This window comes from Meles meles, chromosome 4 (genome assembly GCF_922984935.1).
Source record: "Meles meles chromosome 4, mMelMel3.1 paternal haplotype, whole genome shotgun sequence".
NCBI lineage: Eukaryota > Metazoa > Chordata > Mammalia > Carnivora > Mustelidae > Meles > Meles meles.
The window spans coordinates 349,638-376,652 of record NC_060069.1 but is presented as its reverse complement, the minus strand read 5'-3'; positions in this window follow the sequence as shown (position 1 = coordinate 376,652).

The window sequence follows — 27,015 nt, the reverse complement described above, 5'->3', positions numbered from 1 at the left end:
GTTTTTATGTTTGTTTGTTCATTTTGTTGTTGTTGTTGTTGTTTTTTCTCTCGCCTTGACAGCTTAAACTCCCTCTCAGAGAGAAGCCTCAGAATGCTCCCCTGTGGGTGTTGCAGAGGTGCTGGCAGAGTAGGTTCTGAGTCCCGGTCCCTCGGGATGCAGGATCTCCTCTTGTACCCAAAACCACGGAGGTGGCGGCTGTCTGGACAGGTCCAGATCACCAGAGAGGTTCCAAGCAGTGATCGCACACTGAGATTTTCCCGCTGGCCTGGGCTTGGAGTGCCTGGTCTTTCCAGGTGGAGAGTGCAGAGTGGCAGGCACCTCTCCCAGGGGAGGGTGTGAGGCGCACGCGTCTCAGGCTCTGAAAGTGAGGCACAGCATTCTGCCATCTGGCGAGGCTCCCAGCCCCTCACGGGAGCTAGACCCCACAAGTTCTCAAGCGCAGGCGGATCAGGGACCAAGACCTGGTTTCTCTGCCACACTCTCTCTGGCTCAGTGCCAGAGGAGGCTGTCCTGGTCTGGGGACTTAAGCCCCTGTCCCTAACCACCCCAGTTCCCACAATTTCCCCCCCATGATCTTTTGCTTTTTTTGAGTGCTTTCAACCAGACTCCAAGTTAATGCTGGTCCCCAGTCGCAGGGCACTCTCGTATTGGGGTATTACTTTCTAATCGGTTCACCTCTGGTGTCCCCCTTCCCCTTTTGTTTATCTTCCGATATCAGCCCAACATTCCCACTCCACTTTACCTGCCCACTGGCGTCTTCTGCCCCCGTAGAGATCCAGACGTGTATAATTCTGATCTCAGGCTGATTTCATGGGTGATTGGAGTTCTTTGGTAGGTAATCAGCTCACTTCAGTGTACAGGTTGAGACGGCGCCTCCTACTTCCTGCCATCTGGTCCCTCTCCATTCAGCACATTTCTAAATGGCAGGATTTCCTCCTGGGTTCAGGCACAATTATGGGGTGCAGCTCAGGGGTCCTCCATCTGACGGTTTTGGTCACCAGACATCAGAAGATGGATGCCTGAACACACAACCTGGGCTAGGGTTGGTATTAGGTTAGGGTTAGCCTTAGGTTAATATTGTATCTTAGGGACAAGGCATGTCCAATCAGTCAGCACAGGTCTCTGCTCACCCAAGGGCTGAGTTGAGGGCGGGGCTCTGGAGGCTAGTTATGCCCAGGGTTTTTGGCCTGGAGGGCAAAGATTGTGGGAATGGCCTCAGGGGAGCATGGCCAGTTCCTAGAGCTCTGAGGGTTTGAGAGAACACCAAGGAAACAGTCTCTTCCTGTCTGAAAGGCTGAGTCCTGTAGTCAGTCTGATGCTCCCACCCATGGGAGGAATTGGGTGTCAGGCCTCTGGGGTCCACTGCCAGAACACACAACCTAGGGTTAGGGTTTGGTCCTGGGAGAATGGCAGGCCTATGGGACAATGCGAACTTAGGCTCTCCGGAGGACTGAGTTAAGGGCATTGCTCCTGCGGCCCATCAGGCTCCGGGATTTGGGTGTGGGGGTCCTCGGAAGGTGTGGGTGACTTTAGGGAGCATGGAGGTTTCTTCCCCTAGGAGGGTTCTTCACAGGGCCACGTGGTCCAGTTTCCTTGTGGGTGGCATCCAGAGTCCTGCGTTGGGAATACAGGGATCAGAGTCTGGAGGGCTAGGGAGCCAGGCCTCTGGGGATGGAATCCTGACACCCAACCTAGGGTTAGGGTTAGGTGGTAGGCGCATGGCAGCCCCGATATGCTGGCGCTGTGGTGACACATCCTGATGCCTGAGTTGAGGGTGCGTGTCTGCAGGATCGTGAGACTCCTGGTTCTTGGTCCTTGGGGGTGCTGGAAGTGGGGTGGCCTCAGGGAGGCATGCAGGTTTCTCTCGCTCTGCTGGTTCAACACATTTCCAAACGGCAGGGTTTCCTGCTGTGATCATGTGCAATGATGGGGTCCAGCTCAGGGGTCTCCATCTGGAGGTTTGTGGGACCAGGCTATGGAGGAGGGATGCCTGAACACACAACCTTGGCTAGGGTTAGTATTAGTGTTACAGTCAGACTGTAACTAACGAACAGTGTTAGTGTTATGTTTTAGGGAGAAGGCATGTCGGATCTGCCAGGACACCTATCGGTTCCTCCAAGGGCTGAGTTGAGGGCGGGAATCCAGAGGCACCTCTGGCCTGAGTTTTTGGCCAGGAGGGGCAAAGATGGCGGGAATAGCCACAGGAGAGCATGGCCAGTTCCTATGGCTCTGAGGATGTTAGAGTACACCAAATGAAACAATCTCCTCATTGAGAGGCTGAGTCCTGCCATCAGTTTGATGCTCCCATTCCTCAGGTCAGCCATGCCCTAGGCCCTAACCCTAACCCTAACCAAAGCTTGGGCTTTCAGAATTCCATTCCCAGAGTCCTGACCCACAAGCCCTCTGGAAGGGGGACTCCAGAACCACACCACGGGTCTCTGCCTGCCTTCCAAAGGAATCCATGCCCTATGGAGTTGCACAAATCTCGTAGATTAGGAGAAACCTGCGGCCTCCCAAAACCAGCCCAAATTCAAAGGCTTGTCCTGGACACTAATATGCATTCTGACCCTCGGCTTGAGCTCAGCTCTAAACTCAGCCTGCTGGGTACCTCACCCCAGAGCCACCAGAGTGGGACTACCATGCCCTATGCCCTAACTATAGGCGTTAGGCATAAGTTGGGTTAAAAACCAAGTTGGTTGGGTTTTCACACTTCAATGCACAGAATCCTTTCACAAAAGCCCTCCAAACTAGCGATTCTGGAGCCACACCACAGGTCTCTGACACCCCTTAAGAAGGATACTGTGCTCTATGGAGCACACAAAACCCCTGGAATAGCAGAAACCTGCATGGCCCCCAAAGCCACCCCCAGTTTCAGAATTGGGACTGAGATTGCAGGCTGTATCTGGTGGCTGTGGGGTAAGGTACCAGGGATTGCTGAATCGAGGGCAGGTCTCAGACTGAGTGTCTAATGGGCATTAGTATCCAGGGTGGAGTTCAGAAGCGGGGGTGACATTGTGGGCCATGCAGGTTTCTGCTATTCCAGGGGTTTTGTGTTCTACCTAGGGCACGGTTTCCTTCTGAAGGGGTGGCAGAGACCTGTGGTGTGGCTCCAGAGTCCCCCGTCTGGAGGGCTTTGGGGCCAGGATTCTTCGCATTGAAGTCTGAAAATCCAAGTTGGGCCTATGGTTAGGGCATAAGGCATGGCAGTCCCACTCTGGTGGCTCTGGTGTGAGGTACCCAGTGGGCTGAGTTTAGAGCTGAGCTCAAGCTGAGGGTCAGAATGCAAATTAATGTCCAGGGCAATCCTCTGAAATTGGGTGGTCTCGGGAGACCGCAGGTTTCTCCTAATCTGCCGGTTTTGTGCAGCTCCGAAGGGCATGTTTTCCTCGGGAATGCAGATAGAGTCCTGTGGTGTGGTTCTGGAGTCCCTAGTCCAGAGGGCTTGTGGGTCAGGACTCTGGGTTGGAAGTCTGAAAGCCCAAGCTAGGGTTAGGTTTAGGGTTAGGGCCTAGGGCATGGCTGGCCTGATCTGAAGACACCGAGGCAAGCTCTCAGGGTTATGAAATTAGGGAAGTGTCAGTCTGTGCCTCAGGCTGGAGTTTGTGTTTATGGGGGCCGCTGAATGTGGATGTGGCGTCAGGGGTAGATCGAACTGTCTACAGCTCTGAGGCTTTTGTGCATTTCAGATAGCAAAGTTTCATCCTGGGGGATGGGAGGAGTCCTGTTTTATGGCTCAGGTGTTCCCCATCCATAGGGATTCGAGAGTAGGCCTTTGGATATGGATGCATGAAAACCCATTTAGGGTTAGGAGTATGGCCCAGGGGCAGGGCAGGCCTGATCTGATGGCTTTGGGGTGAGCTACCCATGAGGCTGAGTTGAATACAGGGCTCAGGCTGTGGGTCACAATGCAGGTTTGTGTGCAGGACGGCCTCTGAAAGTCATGGTGGATGCATGGACCATTCAGGTTTCTCCTACACTGAAGGTTTTACACAGCCCCAAATGGCAAGGTTTCCTTCTTGGGGCATTGGAGATGTTCTGTTTTGTGGCTCAGGGGTCCCCACTTAGGCAGGGATATGAGTTCATGCCTCTGGGGATGGATGTCTAAAATCCCAAGGTTTAGAATTGGGACCTGGATTGCAGGCTGTATCTGGTGGCTGTGGGGCAAGGTAATAGGGTTTGCTGAGTGGAGGACAGATCTCAGACTGAGTGTCTAATGGGCATTAGTATCCAGGGTGGAACTCTGAAACTGGGGTCACATTGGGGGCCATGCAGGTTTCTGCTATTCCAGGAGTTTTGTTTTCTTCATAAGGCACGGTTTCCTTCTGAAGGGGTGGGAGAGTCCTGTTTTGTGGCTCCAGAGCCCCCAGTCTGGAGGGCTTTTGGGCCAGGATTCTGTGCATTGAAGTCTGAAAACCCAAGATGGGCCTATGCTTAGGGCATAGGGCATGGCAGTCCCACTCTGGTGGCTCAGGGGTGTGGTACCCAGTGGGCTGAGTTTAGAGCTGAGATCAAGCTGAGGGTCAGAATGCAAATTAGTGTCCAGGGCAATCCTCTGTAATTGGGTTGGCCTCGGGAGACTGCAGTTTTCTCCTAATCTGCAGTTTTGTGCAGCTCCATAGGGCATCGTTTCCTCGGGAACGCAGGTAGAGTCCTGTGGTGTGGTTCTGGAATCCCCAGTCTGGAGGGCTTCTTGGCCAGGAATCTGGGGAAGGAAGCCTGAAAACTCAAGCTAGGGTGTTGGTTAGGGTCTAGGGCTTGGCATACCTGATCTGCAGATACGGAGCCAAGCTCCCCAGGATCTGAAGGTAGGGCAAGGTTCAGGCACTCACTCAGTCTTGCGTTTGTGTCCATGATGGCCAGTGATTGTGGGTGCAGTCTCAAGGGGCCATGGAGGTATCTATCTCTCTGGAGTTTTTGCACAGCTCCAAATAGCATTGTTTTCTTCTGTGTGACAGGAGGCGTCTTGTTTTATGGCTCAGGGGTCCCCAGTATGGAGGGATTCAAGGCCGGGCCTATGGGTACGGATGCTTGAAAACCCAATATAGGGTTAGTCTCAGGGCCTATGGGATTGGCATGCCCGATTTGCTGTCTCTCGGGAGATCTACCCGGGAGCTGGGTTCAAAAAGGGGCTCAGGATGAGTGTCTGATGGACATTAGTGTCCAGGGTGGAACTCTGAACCTGGGGGTGGCATTAGGGGCCATGCAGGTTTCTGCTATTCCAGGGGTTTTGTGTGCTCCATAGGGCACCGTTTCCTTCTGAAGGGGTGGTAGAGACCTGTGGTGTGGCTCCAGAGTCGCCAGTTTGGAGGGCTTTTGGGCCAGGATTCTGTGCATTGAAGTCTGAAAACCCAACTAACTTGGGTTTTAGGCCCGACTTGGGCCTAAAGCCTATAGTTAGGGCATAGGGCATGGCAGTCCCACTCTGGTGGCTCTGGGGTGAGGTACCCAGCGGGCTGAGTTTAGAGCTGAGCTCAAGCCAAGAGTCAGAATGCATACTAGTGTCCAGGACAAGCCTCTGTATTTGGGCTGGACTCGGATGGCTGCAGGTTTCTCCTAATCTGAAGGATTTGTGCAACTCCATAGGGCATGGATTCCTTGGTAAGGCAGGCAGAGTCCTGTGGTGTGATTCTGGAGTCCCCAATCCAGAGGGCTTGTGGGTCAGGACTCTGGGAATGGAAGCCTGAAAACCCAAGGTAGGGTTAGGGTTAGGGTTAAGGCCTAGGGCATGACTGGACTGATCTGCAGACACCGAGGCAAGCTCCCAGGTTTATGAAATTAGGGAAGTGTCAGTCTGTGCCTCAGGCTGGAGTTTGTGTTTATGGGGGCCGCTGAATGTGGATGTGGCGTCGGGGGAGATCGACATTGCTACAGCTCTGAGGCTTTTGTGCATTTCCAAATAGCAAGGTTTCATTCTGGGGGGTGGGAGGAGTCCTGTTTTATGGCTCAGGCGTTCCCCATATGCAGGGATTCGAGAGTAGGCCTTTGGGTATGGATGTTTGAAAACCATTTAGGGTTAGGAATATGGCCCAGGGTTAGGGCAGGCCTGATCTGATGGCTTTGGGGCGAGCTACCCATGGGGCTGAGTTGAAAACAGGGCTCAGGTTGAGAGTCACAATGCAGGATTGTGTGAAGGACAGCTTCTGAAAGTCATGGTGGATGCATGGACCATTCAGGTTTCTCCTACACTGAAGGTTTTACACAGCCCCAAATGGCAAGATTTCCTTCTTGGGGTATTGGAGTAGTTCTGTTTTGTGGCTCAAGGGTCCCCCTTTAGGGAGGGATATGAGGCCATGCCTCTGGGGATGGATGTCTAAAAACCCAAGGTTCAGAATTGGGACCTAGATTGCAGGCCATATCTGGTGGCTGTTGGGCAAGGTACCAGGGTATGCTGAATGGAGGGCAGGTCTCAGACTGAGTGTCTAATGGGCATTAGTATCCAGGGTGGAAATCTGAAACTTTGGTGATATTGGGGGCCATGCAGCTTTCTGCTGTTCCAGGGGTTTGGGCTTCTTCATAGGCACGGTTTCTAATAATCTGCGGGTTTTTGTGCAGCTCCGTAGGGTATGGTTTCCTCAGGATTGCAGGGAGAGTCCTGTGGTGTGGTTCTGGAGTCCCCAGTCTTGAGGGCTTGTGGGCGAGGAATCTGGGGAGGTGAGGGTTAGGGCCTAGGGTTTGGCATACCTGACCTGCAGTTTTGGAGGCAAGCTAGGGTGAGGGTTAGGGCCTAGGGTTTGGCATACCTGACCTGCAGTTTTGGAGGCAAGCTCCCCAGGATCTGAAGGTAGGGCAAGGTTCAGGCACTCACTCAGTCTTGAGTTTGTGTCCATGATGGCCAGGGATTGTGGGGGCAGTCTCAAGGGGCCATGGAGGTCTCTACCTCTGTGGAGTTTTTGCACAGTTCCACATAACAATGTTTTCTTCTGTGGGACAGGAGGCGTCTTGTTTTAAGGCTCAGGGGTCCCACGTATCAAGGGATTCAAGGCCAGGGCTATGAGTATGGATGCTTGAAAACCCAATATCGGGTTAGTCTCAGGGCGTACGGGATTGGCATGCCCGATCTGCTTTCTCTCAGGAGAGCTACCTGGGAGCTGAGTTGAAAAGGGGGTCAGGATGAGTGTCTGATGGACATTAGTGTCCAGGGTGGAACTCAAACTGGGGGTGGCATTGGGGGCCATGCAGATTTCTGTTATTCTACGGGTTTTGTGCACTCCATAGGGCACAGTTTCTTCTGAGTGGGTGGCAGAGACCTGGTGTGGCTCCAGAGTCGCCAGTTTGGAGGGCTTTTGGGCCAGGATTCTGTGCATTGAAGTCTGAAAACCCAAGTTAGGCCTATAGTTAGTGCATAGGGCATGGCAGTCCGACTCTGGTGGCTCTGGGGTGAGGTACCCAGTGGGCTGAGTTTAGAGATGAGCTCAAGCTGAGGGTCAGAGTGCAAATTAGTGTCCAAGGCAATCCACTGAAATTGGGTTGGCCTCGGAGGACCGCTGGTTTCTCCTAATCTGCGGGTTTTGTGCAGCTCCGTAGGGCATGGTTTCTTCGGGAACACAGGGAGAGTCCTGTGGTGTGGTTCTGGAGTCCCGAGTCTGCAGGGCTTGTGGGCCAGGAATCTGGGGAAGGAAGTCTGAAAACACAAACTAGGGTGAGGGTTAGGGCCTAGGGCTTGGCATACCTGACCTGCAGTTTTGGAGGCAAGCTCCCCAGGATCTGAAGGTAGGGCAAGGTTCAGGCACTCACTCAGTCTTGAGTTTGTGTCCATGATGGCCAGTGATTGTGGGGGCAGTCTCAAGGGGCCATGGAGGTCTCTACCTCTCTGGAGTTTTTTCACAGCTCCAAATAGCCAAGTTTTCTTCTGTGGGACAGGAGGAGTCTTGTTTTATGGCTCAGGGATACCAAGTATGGAGGGATTCAAGGCCAGGCCTATGGGTACGAATGCTTGAAAACCCAATATAGGGTTAGTCTCAGGGCCTATGGGATTGGCATGCCCGATCTGCTGTCTCTCGGGAGAGCTACCCAGGAGCTGAGTTGAAAAAAGGGCTCAGGATGAGTTTCTGATGCACATTAGTGTCCAGGGTGGAACTCTGAAACCGGGGGTGTCATTGGGGGCCATGCAGGTTTTTGCTACTCCAGGGGTTTTGTGTGCTCCATAGGGCAGATTTTCCTTCTGAAGGGGTGGCAGAGACCTGTTGTGTGGCTACAGAGTACCAGTTGGAGGACTTTTGGGCCAGGATTCTGTGCATTGAAGTCTGAAAACCCAAGTTAGGCCTATAGTTAGGGCATAGGGCATGGCAGTCCCACTCTGGGGGCTCTGGGGTGAGGTACCCAGCAGGCTAAGTTTAGAGCTGAGCTCAAGCCGAGGGTCAGAATGCATATTAGTGTCCAGGACAAGCCTCTGGATTTGTGTTGGGCTCGGGAGGCCGCAGGTTTCTCCTAATCTGCGGGTTTTGTGCAACTCCATAGTGCATGGAAGGCCTTGGGAAGGAGGCAGTGTCTTGTGGTGTGGTTCTGGAGTCCCCAATCCAGAAGGCTTGTGGGTCAGGACTCTGGGAATGGAAGTCTGAAAACCCAAGTTAGGGTTAGAGTTAGGATTAGGGCCTAGGGCATGTTTGGCCTCATCTGCAGAAACCGAGGCAAGCTCCCAATGTTATGAAATTAGGGAAGTGTCAGTCTGTACCACAGGCTGGAGTTTGTGTTCATGGGGGCCGCTGAATGTGGATGTGTGTGTGTGTGGATGTGTGTGTGTGTGTGTGTGTGTGTGTGTTACGTGTGCACGCCCAAGCACATACGCCTCTACCTGTCTGGGGATGCCCGAGGTCACGTCCCCACATGGGACGGGGTGGGTAGCTCTCCCCAAGGATCTGAGAGGCTCTCACCCTCAAAGAAAACCTCATGGGAGGGTCGGGGCTGGCGTAGGACTGGAGGGAAGCTCTGCTCCTTGGACTCTGTACCCGTCTTTTGTCCTGGGCCAGTCCCTGCCTCTCTTGACCCCAGGTTCCCAACTGTCCCTGAGGGTTGGACATGGAAATGCTTGAACTTGGCCGTTCCTCCACGGGTAGCTGGAGGTGGAGGAAAGGTGCCCCAGGCACACAGACCTCCATTCCGAGAGGACCAGGTGTGCACAGGAGACCTGCACACTGCACCTGGACCGTGACCCAGCCTTGCGGTGGATGTGTACGTGACCCATAGCTCCATACCTGACTGGTCCCCCACGTTCTCTCACCACTGCTCACAGAGCACTCTCAAGTGCTCTGTGGCCCCAAAGTCTGCTGAGCACCAGAACCATACCTACCCTGGGAAGCAAGGCTCAAGGTGCAAGGCCAGGTGGGTTGGACATCTGGGGATGCAAAGGTCACTGAATACCCCTCACCCAGCTGGTCTGGAATTCAGATTCCCTTCCAGGGTCCAGCTAAATGTGGGGTTGAGCCAGAGAACTTGGAGACATCAGTGGAGGCCGATTCAAGGCAGGGAGAAGATCAGTCCGCCCCTTCCACTTCTTCTCTCCTCCTTCTGCTTTGTCTTCCTGGTTGTACCCTGGGACAGAGGTCTAGCCTGTCCCTGGATTCAACCTTGGCTAGAGTCAGAGGGGTGGGAAGGAGGACAGGGAGGAGGGGGCCACCACCAGGATGCCCAAATGTGAGGGTGTTATTACCGTAATGAGGCACCCTGTGGACACTCATGGATTTCAGCCCTTTTTAGATATAAGCAGTGGTCCCAGGACTCGGCCCCTGCCCCCTCTTTCACCCTCCATGAGGGCCAGCATTTCCCCCAGCGCAGTCCTTGTCTGCAGCCAGTCCTCCCTCCAGCCCTAGGAAATTCAGCTGCTCCAGGAGGCGTCAAGCTCATTACAAGTTGGAGCCAAGCCAGCCCTATGGGGCCTGATTTCAGGTCCTGGAGATCCACAGTGAAAAGAGGTGATATGGGGCAGGAGCAGGGAGAGGGCAGAATGGACTCTCCCTGGGAGCCATGGCTCCCTGGTTTGCACAGACCCTGTTGTGTGCTGGTCCCTAGGGTACCCATACTGCAGCTCCCAGGCAGGCTCCGGGAGGGAGACCAGAATGTGGCTTGTGCTAGCTCAGACTGTCACTCTGTCTTGTAGCTACAGCCTGTACCGCCAGCTGGGTTCCCTCTCCTAGTTGGTCAGCAACACCCTCAGAGCCAAGAAGAACAGCCCATCATCCAGCTCAGGGGCCAGTGTGTGGCTGGGCAGGCAGGAGAGGGCTCGCTCTGGGCTCAGGGAGTCCCTGGCTGGGCTAATGGTGGTTCGGGAGGGCTGGCCTTCCAGCCCCTCTGCTGACCAGCCCTGTGACTGGAGCCGTTTGCCTCCCCTCTCTGGGCCTCACTCTCTGCCTCTGTGCAATGTGGTGATACTGAATGATCACTCCTGTGGCAGGAACATATGGGATGCTGGCGATTGACCTATGGTAGGCACAGAGCCTGGATTGCAGAGTGCTGTGGGGGATGGTGCACAGTGTTGCCAGTGAGCACCCCTCTTCCCAAAGCCATTCAGCTCTTTCACACAGCTGCCAGGCCCCTGGGAGACCACACTCCTGACACCAGGTGTCTCTGTGTGGCTCTACTTCAGCAGTGGGACAGGGTGGGAACCCTGGGACATGGGATCAGCTCCTCACTCTGAGGGCAGGAGAGCAAGGACCGCCAAGGCCATGTAAGAGGGGAGGTGGCTGCCCCCAAGCAGTACATTTGAAATTCTGTTTCTGTGAGAACCTGAGAACTGGGGTTTGGTTCTTTCACTTGCTGGGAGGACAAGACACATACGCTCTCCATGACTCCTCCTCGAATTAAGAGCTCGTGCAGGGTCCTGGGCGTCCTGGACTTGGGAAGGGGGAGGGGCCAGTCCTCTCTCTGGCTCCTGAAGGAGACCTGTCCTCTCAAAGACAGGATTGTTTCTAGTCATGATCCTGGGCCAGGATGGGAGACAGCCCCTTACGGTTCCTGACTCTGGGGCTGAGGGGGCCTTTCTCAGGTGCAGCACTGCCCACTGAAAGAGGGGGCTTCAGAAAGAACTTATGCCTGGACCAGGTTCTGCCCCAGGGTGGTGGCTGCCTTCTCCAGCTCTGGAGAAAGAGGGACATCCTCTGTTTCTCTGGGCATGGGGTCCTCAGACCCATGAGCATGCACTGTAAGGTTTCTAGTCTGACTCTTGAAGTGCACCAGTGGGTCAATCACTATCCACACATGACGTGTGTTAGGAAGTGTCAAAGGTGATCCTGTGCCAATGGCCTGTGGCCGGCAGGGCTGGCAGCTTCAGTGCCCTCCAGCGGGCCCCCTTTCCCTGGATGGGAATCCCCCTGGAGTCTCTGTCTTCAGCGCTCTCTTCCTGCTGGTTTCAGGACCAAGGGAGAGACTGTGGTGTGGCTTAGAAGGCTCCACCGTGGCCTCCCTCCTTTGGCACACATCACTACATCACTGCTACCCAAGAAGCAGGGGCTGCTGCTCCCATACTGCCCCACACAAGGCTGGTTAATGGCACTCACTCCCTCCATGCCCAGCTGCTCTGGCTCTGTCACATACACAGCGGGTACAACTTCCTAACTAGGCCAGGAGTCCCAGCAGAGCTCTCCTTTACCGGGATCAAGGTTCATATTCTTAGCCAGAGAAGGAAGCCCCATCTGTCTTCTGCTAGAGAAGGTGAATTCTTGGGCCAGGTGGACCTCAGGTGCCTGAGGACAGGGGGTCTCCTTCATTTCCCCTGGAGAGAAGGGTGATGGACACCCCTCTCTGGGAGAACGGTGTGCAGCATCCATCCTAGGCCACAGGTGCGCCCATCACCTAGCAGTGCTTATACTCGGACTCACCCCTGGAAACTCTGGCACCGTTTTTCATAGATGTATTTTCAACAGAGTTCCACACAGCAGTGGAGGAAATAGCAGCGGATGAAACAACGCCAATGTCTATGGAGGTGGAGGGTGGCTCAGTTAAGCAACTGAGTTTTGATTTTGGCTCCCGATGTGATCTCATGGTGTGGGATCGAGCCAAGTGTGGGTTCATGATTCTCTCTTTCCCCTCCTGCCTCTCCCACCACTCTCATGCCACACACTCTCTAAAACAAATGAGTAAAATATAAAAATGGAATGTACTTTTAAAAAATTGTAAAGAATTGAACATTGATTTTTCCATTTTAAGCATTTTCAGTATAAAGTCCAGTAGTGTTAAGTGTATTTACACTGCTGTGAAACAGATCTTGAGAACATTTCATCTTACAAATCTGAACTTCTGTTCCCATTATTATCTGTTTTTCATATAGAAAGCATATTTATTTATTATGTTCAGTTAGCCACATATAGTACCACATTTGTTTTCGATGTAGTGTTCAATGATTCATTAGTTGTGTATAACACCCAGTGCTCATCACAACACATGCCCTTCTTAATACCCATCACCCTGTTACCCCATTTCCCTTCCCTTCTGTAACCCTCAGTTTGGTTCCCAGAGTCCAGAGTCTCTTGTGGCTTGTTTCCCTCTCTGATCTCTTCCCGTTCAGTTTTCCTTCCCTTCCCCTATGGTCCTCCATGTTATTCCTTGCATTCCTCATATGAGTAAAACCGTATGATAAGGGGCGTGTGGGTGGCTCGGTGGGTTAAAGCCTCTTCCTTCAGCTTGGGTCGTGATCCCAGCGTCTTGGGATCAAACCCTGCTTTGGGCTCTCTGCTCCGTGGGGAGTCTGCTTCCCCCTCTCTCTCTGCCTGCCTCTCTGCCTTCTTGTGATCTCCGTCTGTTAAAAAAATAAAATCTTAAAAAAAGAAAATCATATGATAATTGTCTTTCTCTTGTTGACTTATTTCACTCAGCATAATCACGTTCAATTCTGCCCGTGTTGATGCAAATGGCGGGTATTCATCCTTTCTGATGGCTGGGTGATATTCCATTGTATATATGGACCATATCTTCTTTATCCATTCGTCTATTTAAGGACATCTAGACTCCTTCCACAGTTTGGCTACTGTGGACATTGCTGCTATGAACATCGGGGTGCACATGTCCCTTCTTTTCATTACATCTGTATCTTTCAGGTAAATACCCAGTAGTGCAATTGGTCGATTGTAGGGTAACTCTATTTTTAATGTCTTGAGGTACCTCCATACTGTTTTCCAAAGTGGCTGTACCAGCTTGCACTCCCACCAGGAGTGTAAGAGGGTTCCCTTTTCTCCACATCCTTGCCAACATTTGTTGTTTCCTGTCTTGTTAATTTTTGCCATGCTAACTGGTGTAAGGTGGCATCTCAGTGTGGTTTTGATTTGAATTCCTTGATGGCTAGTGCTGTGGAACACTTTTCCATATGTCTTTTGCCCATTCATATGTCTTCTTTGGAGAAGTGTCTGTTCATGTCTTCTGTCCATTTCTTGACTTGATAATTTGTTTTTTTGGGGGGTGTCGAGTTTGATAAGTTCTTTATAGGTCTTGGATACCAGCCCTTTATCTGTAATGCCATTTGCAAATGTCTTCTCCTATTCCATGGGTTGTCTCTTAGTTTTGTTGACTCTTTCCTTTGTTGTGCAGAAGCTTTTCATCTTGATGAAGTCCCAAAAGTTTATTTCTGTTTTTGATTCCCTTGACTTTAGAGACATGTCTTTCTTTTTAAGATTTTTATTTATTAGACAGAGAAAGACAGAAGGATAGAGGGAACACAAGCAGGGGAAGTGGGGAAGGGAGAAGCAGGCCTCCCGCTGAGCAGGGAATCTGATGTGGGGCTTGATCAAGGACCCCAGGATCATGACCTGAGCTGAAGGCAGATGTTTAATGACTGAGCCACTCAGGTGCCCCTAGAGATGTGTCTTGAAAGAAATTGCTGTGGCCGAGGTCAAAGAGGTTTCTGCCTATGTTCTCCTCCAGGATTTTGATGGATTCCTGTCTCACACTGTGGTCTTTCATCCATTTTGAGTTTATCCTTGTGTATGGTGTGAAAGAATGGTCCAGTTTCAGTCTTCTGCATGTGGATGTCCAATTTTCCCAGCACCATTTATTACAGAGACTGTTCCTTTTCCACTAGATATTCATTCCTGATTTGCCAAAGATTTGTTGCCCATAGATTTGAGGATCCATTTTTGGGTTCTCTATTCTGTCCCATTGATTTATGTGTCTGTTTTTGTGCCAATGCCATGCTGTCTTGATGCTCACAGCTTTGTAATATAGCTTCAAGTCGGGCATCATGATGTGATGATCCCAGGTTTGGGTTTCTTTTTCAACCTTTCCCTTGTTATGCGGGGTCTTTTCTAGTTCCTGTTTGTTCTAGCTCATTGAAAAATGCCAATGGTAATTCGATAGGGATGACATTGAACGTGTAGATTGCCCTGAGCAGCATAGATATTTTGACAATGTTTATTCTTCCAACCCATGAGTATGGAATATTTTTCCATCTCTTTGTGCCTTCCTCGATTCCTTTCATAAGTGATCTGTAGTTTCTAGAGTGTACAGCTTTTACCTCTTCAGTTAGGTTTATTCCTAGGTATCTTATGGTTTTTGGTGCTGTTGTAAATGGAATTGATTCCCTAATTTCTCTAATTTCTCTTTCTACAGTTACATTTTTAGTGTATAGAAAAGCAACTGATTTCTGTGCATGGATTTTGTATGCTATCACATGACTGAACTGCTGTATGTGTTCTAGTAATATGGGGGTGGAGTCTTCTGGGTTTTCTACATATAGTATCATGTCATTTGTGAAGAGAGAGAGTTTGACTTCTTCTTTATCAGTTTGAATGTTTTCTATTTCTTGTTGTTTTCTGATTGCTGATGCTAGGACTTCTAGTACTATGTTGAAAAATAGTGGCGAGAATGGGCATCCTTGTTGTGTTCCTGAGCTTAAGGGAAAAGCTCTCAGCTTTTCCCCATTGAGAATGACATTCACCATGGGCTTTTCATAGGTGGTTTTTATGAAATTGAGGAATGTTCCTCTATTCCTACACTCTGAAGAGTTTTAATCAGGAAATGATGCTGTACTTTGTCAAATGATTTTTGTACATCAATTGAGAGGATCACATGGTTCTTGTCTTTCATTTTTTATTAATGTGCTCAACCATGTGATTGATTTGCAAATGTTGAACCAGTCTTGCTTGCATTTCAGGAATAAATCCCATCTGGCCATGATAGATAATCCTATTAATGTACTATGGGATCCTTTTGGCTAGGATCTTGTTGAGTATTTTGGCATCCATTTTCATCAGGGATATTGGTCTGTTCTCCTTTTTTTAAAAAAAATATTTTATTTATTTGACAGAGAGAAATCACAACTAGGCAGAGAGGCAGGCAGAGAGAGAGGAGGAAGCAGGCTCCCTGCGGAGCAGAAAGCCCAATGTGGGGCTCGATCCCAGGACCCTGGGATCATGACCTGATCCGAAGGCAGAGGCCTTAACCCACTGAGCCTCCCAGGGGCCCCTGTTCTCCTTTTTGATGGGATCTTTGTCTAGTTTTGGGATCAAGGTAATGCTGGCCTCACAGAATGAGTTTGGGAGTTTTCCTTCTGTTTCTATTTTTTTTTTTTTAAACAGCTTTTTTGAAACAGCTTCTAAACAGAAGAATAGGTATTATTTCTTCTGTAAATGTTCAGTAGAATTCCTGTGGGAATCCATTTGGCCCAGGGCAATTGTTTTTGGGGAGGCTTTTGCTTACTGCTTCAATTTTGTCAGTGATTTTTGGTCTCTACAGATTGTCTACTTCTTCTGTTTCAGTCTTGGTATTTTATTAGTTTCCAGGAAGGCATCCATTTCTTCTAGGTTGCTTAATTTGTTGGTATATAATTGCTGATAATAATTTCTAATAATTGTTTCTATTTTCTTGGTGTTAGTTGTGATCTCTTCCCTTTCATTCATGATTTCATTAATTTGGGCCCTTTCTCTCTTCTTTTGGATAAGTCTGGCCAGAGGTTTATCAATCTCATGAATTGTTTCAAAGAACCAGCTTCTAGTTGCTTTGATCTGCTCTACTGTTTTTCTGGTTTCTATTTCATTGATTTGTGCTCTAATCTTTATTATGCCTCTTCTCCTGATTGGTTTAGGTTTTATTTGCTGTTCTTTCTCCAGTCCTTAGGTGTGAGGTTAGCTTGTGCATTTGGGATTTTTCTGTCTTTTTGAGTGAGGCTTGGATGGCTACATATTTCCCCCTTAGGACCGCCTTTTCAGTATCCCATAGGTTTTGAATCGATGTGTTCTCATTCTCACTGGTTTCCATGAATTGTTTAAGTTCTTCTTTAATTTCCTGGTTGACCCAAACACTCTCAGCAGGATGGTCTCTATCTTCCAAGTGTTTGAATTTCTTCCAAGGTTTTTCTTGTGATTAAGTTCCAGTTTCAAAGCCTTGTGGTCTGAAAATATGCAGGGAATAATCTCGATCTTTCAGTATTGATTGAGACCTGATTTGCGATGCAGTATGTGGTCTACTCTGGAGAAAGTTCCATGTGCATTTGAGAAGAATGAGTATTCTATTGTTTTAGGATGGAGTGATCTGTATATATCTATGAAGTCCATCTGGTAAAATGTGTAATTCAAAGCTCCTGGTTTTTTTTTTTTTTCTGATCTTCTGCTTAGATGATCTGTGTATTGCTGAGGGTGGAGTGGTGAGGTATCCTATTGTTAACATATTATTATTATCATCAATACGGTTATTTTGGTTAGCAGTTGGCTTATGTAGTTGACTGTTTCCATGTTGGGGATGAAGATATTTACAATTGTTAGGTCTTCTTGTTGGGTAGACCCTTTAAGTATGATATAGTGTCCCTCCGCATCTCTTACAGTGTTTAGCTTAAAGTCTAATTTGTCGGATGTAAGAATTTCTACCCCAGATTTCTGTTGAGGTCTCTTGGCATGAAAAATGGTTCTCCATCCCCCACTTTCAATCTTGATGTATCTTTAGGTTCAGCATGTGGATGGATCATATCTTTTAATCTAATCTGCAACCCTGTGCCATTTTATGGGAGCATTTAGGCCATCCACATTGAAAGTGAGGATTGAAAGATATGATTTCAATACTTTCAATATAAGATACTTTCAATACAAGATATTGCCTGTGAAATTGTTTATATAGTTTTTCTCCATAAATAGCTGGTCTATATTACTCTTGGGGTCTTCTTTTATAGAATACCCCTTAATATTTCTTGTAGGGCTGGCTTGGTGGTCACATATTTTTCCAGTTTCTGCTGATCCCAGAAGGCCCTTGTCTCTCCACTCATTCTGAGTGACAGCCTGGCGCATAAAGTATCCTTGGCTGCATTTTCTTCTCATTGAGTACCTTTGATATATCTTGCCAGCCCATTCTGACTTCCCAGGTCTCTGTGGACAGGTCTGATATTATTCTGATATTCCTCCCTCTGTACATAACAAATTTCTTCCCCCTGGCTGTTTTCTAGATTGATTCCTTTGTTCTAAGACTTGCAAGTTTTCCATTTTTAATTCTAATAGTGTATTTATAGACTATTTTGGATTTTCTATGTAGTGACTCATATTATCTGTGAATAGTCACTATTATTTCCTCAATTCCTATTCTTTTTGTTTCTCTTGCTTTATAACACTTGATAGATTCTCAACTAGAGAAGCATTGTTTGAAGATTTTAATATGCCTTTCTCAGTATCTTACAGAAAAAGCAGACAAAACATTGGTAACAAAGGTGACCTAACTGACAAATATGGAACATTTCATAAGTGCAGAATACATTCTTTTCAAGTGGTCCTAGAAGATTTACCCAAATAAGTGATATGTTGGGCCATGAATGAAGTCTACACATTGTAAAGCCTGAAATTAAGTAGAGCAAATTCTTAGACCACAGGGAAATTGAGCCATGGTCATAATGAAAAAAAAAAAAAAAACAAACAGGAAGTCCCTCATTGTTTAAAAATTAAATGTAACTTGATGTAGTGAAACGAAGGGCCATATGTACCCCAATGTTCATAGTAGCAATGTCCACAATCACCAAACTGTGGAAAGAGCCAAGATGCCCTTCAACAGACAGTGGATAAAGAAGATATGGTCCATATATACAATGGAATACTGTGCCTCCATCAGAAAGGATGAATACCCAACTTTTATATTAACATGGATGGGACAGGAGGAAATTATGCTGAGTGAAATAAGTCAAGCAGAGAAAGTCAATTATCATACGGTTTCACTTACTTGTGGAACATATGGAATACCATGGAGGGCATTAGGAGAAGGAAAGGAAAAGTGAATTGGGGTAAATCGGAGGGGGAGATGAACCATGAGAGACTGTGGACTCTGAGAAACAAACTGAGGGTTTTGGAGGGGAGGGGAGTGGGGGGATGGGTGAGCCTGGTGGTAGGTATTAAGGAGGGCATGTATTGCATGGAGCACTGGGTGTGGTGCATAAATAAGGGTCAGAGAGCGGATCACAATGGAGATTCTCAACCGTTCTTACATCAGAGCTCACAGACAATGACACTCTATCTCTGAAGAGCACTATAAATAAGGTTGTAAGTAAGTAAGGCAGAAGTTGAGCCTTAAGTCAGAGTTCTTCCTGCTCCAGCCACACCTGGCAGCCTTGGCCTGTGCCCCCCTCCCCAGCTGCCCTTTCTGGTGGCCCTGAGCTAGTGGGGACAACATGGTCATGTGGAGATGGCAAGCTCCCTGGTGATGATGGCACTATTGTATTGTTCTCACCAGTCCAACAACATGATGTCTGAGTTAAATATGACAAAATAGCAGCTTCTTGACCTTCTTAAGATTTGAAAATCATCTTGAGTCATCTATTAGAAGTATAGTTTCAACATGTCTTCTTTTTCTGGAAAAAAAAGAAAGAAAGAAAGAAAAAAAAAAGACCCAAATAGTAATCATGGCTTCCTGAGCACCTGCTCTTGAGAGCCATCACACTGGCTCTTTGTGGAATTGTCCCTCATAAACTTCTAAATTGTGATGTAGGTATTTTTAGGCACATTTTCTAGGTGGTTAGATAGGGGCTTAGAGACGACTCGAGTCAGAGTGAATTTTAGTGTCAGAAACCTAAGTGGCATCCCCAAACTGATACAAAATCCCTTGTTATTCCATACACGGTACTATTTCCCTCTTATCCGTGGTCTTCTCAATCTGAAAACATCTCAAGTCTCTGAGTTTTCTTGCATGGCCAACTGGAACAGATTCAGCTGGCTTTTAACCTCTGCACATCATGATCATTCAGATAATTATCTTAGTGGAGGACCTCTGAGTAAGATACTCAAAGGTCTTTAAGAATAGAGACATTATAATATTTTTCTGATATTAAAGTCACTGAAAGAATTACCTTTTTAAAATTAATTCAGACTCTGATATGTTCAGAATGTGCTGTAAGACAGATCTGAGAAGTCATTTAAAAACACTCAGCTCAGCCTCTTCTACAGAGGGAGACAATGCTTACAAACATTGCTGAACTATTCCTTTACCAACGGTTACTTACTTCCCAACCACCGTAGTGTTTATATGGTATGACTATGACTTACATTAGTCAAAATCTGCAAGGAAAGAACTTAGAGAGTGTACCCAACTTTAGGGACACTTCATGTTTATACTAGTGTTGTGACAATGAGCTACCCTGTTTTGTTCTGTAGTCCAAGGGAATGGTGCCAGACATCTTAAAATTCTGACTTTAAATTATCTGTGTGCTTCAGATTTTTGGGCAGGAGAACGGGAGGAGCCCAGTGTCTGTGAACATTTCTGTTACCTGTGTTGACAATGGACCAGGTAAACTTCTGTAGATATCATTTTGATTTCTTGGTACTATTGTTAAAGGTGCTTTTGTCTCAAGTTCTTCCCTTTAGAAGTACTTAGAATGATAATGGGAATTTTTATCTTTTACCATCCATGGGCCCAGATCCTGGGCTCCCAGGGAAGCTATCCCTTAACATTTTACCAAGCTCAAAATGATGGGGCAAAACCTCAGAACATGGACCCTATTTCTGCCTTAAGCACATGTTTCACATCTGCTTTGAGAAGAAAAAGATAACCAAAGACTGCCATTGCAAACATAAAGATAAGAAAAACAAAAGAACCTCTCCTGCTCCCATAAGATTAGAGTCATACTGACTTGCACATACTGAAAACATATGAAAACGTTCTGGAATGTTCTTCCTCATGATGATGTGTAACTCTGTATGTAAAACAAAACAGAATATAGAAATTTGCTCCAAATGTCTCTTCCCTGGAGCCCTCCTTTTCTTTAAGATTTTATTTATTCATTTCAGAGAGAGAGAGTGAGAGCGAGAGAGCGCACACAAACCAAGGGGGAGGGAGAAGCAGGTTACCACTGAGCAGGGAGCCTGATGTGGAGCTCAATACAGGGCTTAATCCCAGGACTCTGGGATCATGACCTGAGCTGAAGGCAGACACCTAAAGGCTGAGCTACCCAGGGGCCATGAGCTCTCCCTTTCTTGTGAAGATTGTGTCTCCCAGGCAGCTGTCCTGACTTGGGTTTGAATAAAACTCTCTTCCTTTCTCTCTAAAATGTTTAAAAGGGTTTGTCATCTAGTGTCAATAATAACAGTATGTTTTCTTTTCAAGTGTAAAGTATTCCTGGTTTACAACTCCAACAGCACAGAAGGGTGGTTGGTCATCCTGGAGCTTCCCTGCAGTGCCAAGCATATGTATATATATTGCAGCACAAATGGGCTCATCTTAGAGGGTGCTTTGAAGGTCTAAGAAGCACTATCCACTCCGGGGGTGAGAGTTCTTCCCACTTGGAACATTACTATTTGTGTCTTAAAATTGTTTTGGAAATGTGGGAAACCATTGCATTTCTTGAAGCCCAAGTCTCAGAAGGTCTGAGAAGAGCTGACCTTGTCAGGAGCCAGGCACAGCTCCTCAGGAAGTGTTGGTGCAGGAAGGGAAGGGGCAAGGCTCTGAGGGTGGTCTGCAGCTAGAGGAATCTGGGGAAGGGGATTGTGTTTGTGTGTGGAGGCCCCGCCCCCGCCCCGCCCCAAACTCCGCCCATGCCTGTGCGGCCCAGTCAGTTGTACAGGTGGGTAGGGCAACCAGGACGACCTGCAGGTACAGGAAGGCACCGGTATAAGTTCCGGTGACTGGATGCAGGCAGGTGCAGCAACCAATGGGCTGGGGGCACCACCGTCCCTAACCAGTCACTGTGTGGGGGTGGAGCTACCTCTCTGTGGGTGGGCCCCCAGCTGCCCCAGGATGCAGGGGTGAGGCAGGAGAAGGCGAGATTGACCTGTGGGGGTTCCCTGGTGGGTGAGTACATGCCGTGGGCCGGGGTGGGGACCTGGGGGGTAGTTAAGCCCCACGTGGGAGGTGGGGGTACTGGAAGGGGGGCACGGAATAAGCTAATCCTGGGAACTCAGATGAGTTCTCCTTTTCCCCTTGAAAGTCTCTTCTGCCCTATATCCTGGGGGATGGGCACGGCCCCAGATAAGCAACCAGGATGTATGGTATTGTGCAGGAACAGAACTTTCTTTGAAAGTGATAGAAAGAGATCGTGGTGAGCTTCAGGACAATAGCCGAAGTCCTGAGTGACCCACTGGGTGTTGGTGGTGGGTGGGGTAGTGCGGTCTGTTAATCTGTCTCATAAGATCCTGTGGAACTCAGGGACATCCTCCTGTCTGTTGAGTTGTGTGGAGACAGGTAGACAGCAGTTTCTGGCCAAGCACAAGGGTTGCTCTGGACCACCACCAGAGGGGTAGTGTTCCAGGCAGCCACTCCTTCATTTCCATAAAAATTGACCAGGGTCTGTGACTCTGATTCCTAGCAGCAGCATGGGGAGAGGAGGGCGGTAGTGGTGCACACTTCCTAGGGCTGTGGTCAGGACTAGTCTGGAGCCCACTGAAGTCAACCGGACCTGGCAGAGAAGGCTCCCAGTCACTGTAGCTGTGAGCACTGTTTCAGCTCCCATGTTGCTGCCTCCTATTTTTCATCATCTTTATGGTCATGAGCCTCTGCTCTTGCCCCGTGGCCTCCAGGGTGTTGCCCTCCCTCCATCTGGCGCTCCTCTTCTGCCCTGTGTAACCTGATGCCAGGGTACCTTCTCAAGAGGCAGCTCAGTCAGTCCCTTGATGGAACACTTCCATGGATCCCCGGTGAGGTGAGGACAATACCTTGTCCTGGAAGGGGGCTGCGGGTCCCCAATGAAGAAAGCCACATCTCTCTTTTCAGCCTGACCTGCCCACCCCTCAGTCTTCCTCAGGGAAGATCTTCTCACTTCATGAGCTGACAGCTCTGAACTTAAAAATGAATATTGTTTTATATTTCTCAATGCCTTAGTTCATCCATGGCATGTCTTTCAAAACTGTCAGTGGGTTTTTAGCAGTCCTGGAGGGCTGCCTGCTCAAGGAGGGGGTGACCTGTGAGGGGCAGCCCTCCTTCCCATCTCCCTCAGCATGTCCCTGAGCCCTGGAGCCATCTGTCCCACTGAGGGTTGAGGGACCCAAGACAGCCCATCTTGAGCCCAGGCACGGTCCGCTGTGTAGACTGATGTGTACCAGTAGTGTTGGGAAGCTGGCATGGGCCATGTGCAGGCAATTTCTCCTTCTCATGTCTTCCTCCCTTCCTGCCCAGAGGTAGCTCAGAACAGACTTCAAGCCCTGCATCTCAAGATCCCATGACCTGGGCTCCCTGCTTTCAGCTGATGACCTTAGTGCTTTCCTGTTGCTTCTGCCTCCCATACCCACTCCAATGGCCATTCCTAGATCAGGCGAGGGATCAAACCCTTGTCTGTACTTGGTCCTCTTCCTGTCCCACACCAAGCCCACCCACATTGGTCTTCCACATATGTGCTTGGAAGCAAGCCCATCCACAGGAACTTATCAGCCAAACAGATCCAGGTAATACCACCTAATTAGAGATCCAGGGTGTATAACAAACGTGCTCTGAAACCTGTCCCATACTCTCTGACAATCTCACATGAAAACAGAAACAATAATAGCTTTCTGGACAGTGACGTGACATCTGTCTCTACTTACACTCTTGAGAACATAGGTGCTGACCCCGGATGGAAAGGAACTATGGCTCCTGTGGGCACAATTAACAGGAAAACTATAAGAATTCAGTGAAATTTGAATTACAGGCATCAACTGAATAATTATTGTACAGTAAGTACTTTCAAGTAAGTCTTATAAACATTGCATAGCGAAAGCTTTTTCAAATAGTTTACTGAAAGAAAAAAACGTTTTATTGTTCATTTTAATTCAAGTAGAGTTAACATGCAGTGGTATATTAGTTTCAAGTGAACAATATAGTGATTTAGTGATTCTATATATTACTCAGCAGTCATCCACAAAAGTGTACTCTTAGTCCCCGTCATCTATTTCACTCATCCCTCCATCCACTTCCACTCTGGTAACCACAGAGTCGGTTTTTGTTTTGTATCTTCTTCCTTCTTTATTTATGTATGTTCGTTTTTTAAATTCCATGGAAGAGTGACATCACAAGGCATTTGTCTTTCTCCGACTGACTGATTTCACTTAGGATAGTACTCTCTAGCTCCATCCATGTGTCTGCAAATGGCAAGATTTCATTCTTTTTATGGCTGAGTAATTTTCCACTGTGTGTGTGTGTGTGTGTGTACATGTATCATCTCATTTATCAAGTTATCAAGAAATATTTGGGTTGCTTCCATATTGTAATATTGTAAATACTGTTGCAAGAAACATAGTTGCACATGTATCCTTTTGAGTTATTGTTCTCATATTCTTTGGGTAAACACCCAGTAGTGTGATTGCTGGATCATAAGGTAGTTCTCTATTTAACGTTTTGAGGAACAGTCATACTGTTTTCCACAGTGGCTGCTGCAGCTTGCATTCCCACCAGCAGTGCAAGAGGGTTCCCTTTTACCCACATCCTCTCACCATCTGTTTTCTTGTGCTGGTGCTGTTAGCCATTCTGATAGTATGAGGTACTATCTCATGGAACTTTTCATTTGGAGTTTCCTGTTGATGGGTGATGATGACCATCTTTTCACGTGACTCTTGGCCATCTATATTTCCTTGGAGAAATGTCTGTTCATGTCTTCTGTTTATTTTTTAACTAGATTGTTTGTTTTTGGGGTGTTGTGTTGTATCAGTTCTCCATATTTTGAACACTATCCCTTTATTGCACATGATATTTGCAAACATCTTCTCCCATTAAATCGGTTGTCTTCTGTTTATTATATTTTCATTGTTTTTCTGCTGTGTGGTAAGTTTTATATTGATGTAGTTCCAGCAGTTTATTTTTGCTTTTGTTTCCTTTGCCTTAGGAGGCATGTCTAGAAAATGTATGGTTCATGTCAGAAGTTAGTGTCTGTGTCCTCTTGAAGGATTTTTATGAATCAGGTCTCGCACTGAGATCTTGAAACTTTTGAGTTTATTTGTCCACATGGTGTAAGAAAGCAGTCTAATTTCATTCTTTTGTGCATACCTGTCCAGTTTTCCCAACACCATTTGTTGTAGAGACTGTCCTTTTCCCTTTTAATATTTTTGCCTGTTTTGCAGAAGATTAATTAGGCAGCTAATTGTGGGTTTATGTCTGAGCTTCTATTCTGTTCCCTTGGTCGCTGTATATTTGCACCAGTCACGTACTGTTAGGATGATTGCAGCTTTGTACTATAATTTGAAATATGGAATTGTGTCTCCTCCAGCTTTGTTTTTCTTTATAACATTGTGTCGGTTGTTCAGTATCTTTTGTGGTTCAATACAATATTTTAGGGCAGTTTCTTTGAGTTCTTTCATTTTTTAAAATTTAAATTCAATTAACCAACTTATCATACATCACTAGTTTCAGATGTAGTGTTAAATAATATGTCAGATGTGTATAATATCAAGTGCTCATTGCATCCCATGGCCTCCTTAATGCCCATCATCCAGTGACCTTTCCCCCACTTCCCCTCCAACAACCCTCAGTTTGTTGCTATAGTTAAGAGTCTATCGTGGTTTTTTTCCCCTCTCTGATGACTTCCCATTCTGTTTCCCCTTCCTTTGCCTACCGTTCTCTGCCCTGTTTCTGATATTTCACATATGAGTGAAACCCTATGATAATTGTGTTTCTTTCATGGACATATTTTAGTCAGCATAATATCTTCCAGACCCATCCAGGTTGATGTGATAATAAGTATTCATCCTTTCTGATGGCTGAGTAATATTCCATTGACTATATGAACCACATCTTCTTTATCCATTCCTCTGTCCATAGATATCTGGGTTCTTTCCATAGTTTAGCTATAGTGGATATTGTTTCAATGAACACTGGGGTGCAGGTGCCAGTTCTTTTCACTACATCTCTATTTTTGTGGTAAAAGCCCTGTAGTGCAATGTTGTGTTTTAGGGTAACTTTACTTGTAACTTCTTGAGGAAACCGCATACTGTTTTCCAGAGTGGCTGTTACTGTATGCATCCCCACCAGGAGTGTAGGAGACTTCTCCATTCTCTGCATCCTCACCAACATTTGTGGTTTCATGTCTTGTTAAGTTTAGACATTCTGCCTGGTGTGATAGGACACCTCGATGTGGTTTAGATTTGTATTTCCCAGAAGACATGTGATATGGAACATTTATGCATGTATCTGTTGGTCACATGTGTGTCATCATTGGAGAAATGTCTGTTCATATTTTCACCCATGTCTAGACCTTACATTGGGTTAAGGCCCTGAAGCCTGGAAGATGCGATCAGCCAGAACTGTGGAGAACTTCACAAGGTCTGTGTTAAAATGGAGTTTTAGGATGTGTATGAAGCTCAGGGATTGTGTTCAGAGGTGGATGAAAGTGTAGGTTCACTGACATTTTCTCAGGTTTGCATTCAGATTTCTCATGCTCTGAATCCAGTCTGGAGTAAAAAAGGGAGTTTCCTTTTGTGTGGCGGGCTGATCCTCTGGTGTTGCTGAAGTGTTCCCAATACCTGGGGTTTGGGATCCAGGCCTCTATAGATGGACCTCTCAGAACCCCAAATAGGGTGATGGTTAGGACCTAGGTGCATGGAAGGTCTGAACTGCCAACCGTGTGGTGAGCGTCCTGGAGGGCTGAGTTGAGGGCATGGGTCAGGGTGAGTGTCCAGCTCAGGGTTTCAATCCATGAGCACTTGAAAGTGGGAGTTCACTGGGATAGAAACAGATGGGCCTTCAGATTTCTACTGACCTATATACTTATTGGAGTCCATTATGGAAAGATTTCCTTCTGGGTGGGAGGCTGAGTCCTCTGGTATTGCTCAGGTATCCCCAAATCCCGGGACTTTGGAGCCCACCCTTGAGGGACGGATACCTGAGAACCCAACCTAGGGATAGGGTTAGGGTCAAGGGGCATTGAAGGCCCAGTCAGCTGACAGTGTGTGTGGTTCCTAGACGCTGGAATTAAGGATGAGTGTTCCAGTTCAGGTCAGGCACAGGGTTTGTGGCCAAGAGGCCACTGGAAGCAGGGTTTGCTGGGATAGGCTCAGATGGGCAGGCATTTTATCCTGCTTTGAATACTTTCTAGAGTTCTACATGGCACGCGTTCCTCCTGTGTGTTAGGCTGAGTCCTGTGGTATGGCTAAGGTGACCCCAGTCCCTGGGGCAGGGGGCCAGGCCCCTAGGAATGGAATGCTCAGAACACAAACTAAGCTTCAGTTAGGGGTTAGGACCGTGGCAGGCCCAATCTGATGGTGGTGCGGCAAGCTATCCAGAGGGCAGAGTCCAGAGTGATGGCTAGAGTGAGTGTCAGGTGCAGGTTTGTGTCCAGGGAGCTGCTGACTCTGGGTGAACTCAGTGGTGCATGGCAGATTTCTCCTCAGAATCCTTTGCAGAGTTCCAAATGGTATGGAGTCCTTCTGGGTGGCAGACAGAGATCTCAGATATTGCTCAGGTGTCCCCATCCATGGGACTTGGGCGCCAGTCCTCTGGGGACAGAGCATGAAACCCCAACCTAGGGTCAGGGTTAGGTCCCAGGAACATGACAGGCCTGATCTGCTGGTGCTGTGCAGAGCTCTCACGGGGACTGAGTGGGGAACATGGGGCAGGGTGATTAGGCTCCGGGTTGGTGTCCATGGGGCTACAGAAGATGGGGGTGGTCATATAGGGAAAGGCACATTTCTCCTGCTCTGAGTCTTTGGCAGAGTTCCAATTCTACTGTTTCCTTCT